General features: G+C 40.1%; 1 non-coding gene across 1 annotated transcript; it reads left to right on the forward strand.

Annotated features, from left to right (window-relative positions):
* Positions 1 to 221: 221 nt before the first annotated feature.
* On the forward strand, positions 222 to 328 carry LOC127089664 (small nucleolar RNA R71). Its single transcript, XR_007791227.1, has one exon. It is a non-coding gene; the product is annotated as a small nucleolar RNA R71 (small nucleolar RNA).
* The last annotated feature ends 971 nt before the right edge of the window (positions 329 to 1,299 follow it).

A 1,299-nucleotide genomic window follows, 5' to 3' on the forward strand; every position in this document is an offset into this window, starting at 1 on the left:
CTAGAGAGCTTATCTCATGTATTCCACCTTGGGTCTCCTTTTTCTCTATTGATGCTTGTTCAGTTCCCCATTGGTAATGGTTTTGGGCCATATCCTCAATCAGGTCACAAGCTTCTGGATAAGGTTTGTTCATCAGCGCGCCACCTACGGCAGCGTCGATGCTCATCTTGGTGTTATAATGGAGTCCATTGTAGAAGGTATGAACGATCATCCATTGTTTTAGGCCATGGTGTGGGCAGACTCTTAATAGCTCTTTATATCTCTCCCAAGATTCAAAAAGCGGTTCTCCTCGGTTTTGAGCAAATCTAGTTATTTGGTTTTGAAGAAAAGCAGTCTTACTAGAGAGAAATATCTAGCAAGGAATACTCTCCTAAGGTCTTCCCAGGTAGTTATTGAATTAGCTGGAAGTGAATCTAGCCATGAACGTGCTCTATCCCTGAGGGAGAAAGGAAATAATCTTAAACGGATCGCATCGGGTGAAGCACCGTTAGATTTAAAGGTGTCGGCTAGTTGGATAAAAACTTTTAAATGTTGAATCGGGTTCTCGGTTGCGAGACCCGCATATTGGTTATGTTGCACTAATTGCAACAAAGAAGGTTTTAGTTCGAAATTGTTAGCAGGAATAAGGGGTTTACTATACTCGAACTAGGTTCCTCATCAGAGGGTTGGGCAAATGCCTTAAGAGGTCGCCTATCGCGATTTTCGGCCATAGCTTTCTTAATTCGGATAAGTAAGAGGCGTGTACGAGTATAACGTTCGGGTTCCGCTAAAGGATCTACTAAATTTCCAGTACTACGGGTTCTTCACACGTACCGACTAATAATGCCTTAGTCTATACGGTGTAACAATAGGGTACGAAGTTTGACGAAGTTGGTCCCCGACAACGGCGCCAAAAGCTTGGTCGTAGGTGATTCGCGAGTTCACGAATTACGTCAAATTAATATAAAAGAATATCGATCCCACCAAGACCAATCGTCAATCTATCGATTACTATCGTTACAGTGTTTATCTAAGACGGTATAAAAGAGATATTGGGTTTGCAAAATAATGGTAAATAATAAATGCAGGTAAAGACAGGTTGAATGTAATTCACGTTAGTTAAGTAATGTTTCGATAGTCTAAATAGAACTACTTATGAGGCAATATATTCTACTCTTGAAAAGAATCCATTTAACAGGAATTGTCGCTTTCGCGTATTCATAACCGAGTTTACCCTTAAATTAAGGCCTTTTATTGTCACTTATAAAAGGTGCGCATAACGCTAAAGTAGTAAACTTATTTTTAAGAAATGAGACTCGT

The sequence above is a fragment of the Lathyrus oleraceus genome, chromosome 5 (assembly GCF_024323335.1).
Source record: "Lathyrus oleraceus cultivar Zhongwan6 chromosome 5, CAAS_Psat_ZW6_1.0, whole genome shotgun sequence".
Classification (NCBI taxonomy): domain Eukaryota; kingdom Viridiplantae; phylum Streptophyta; class Magnoliopsida; order Fabales; family Fabaceae; genus Lathyrus; species Lathyrus oleraceus.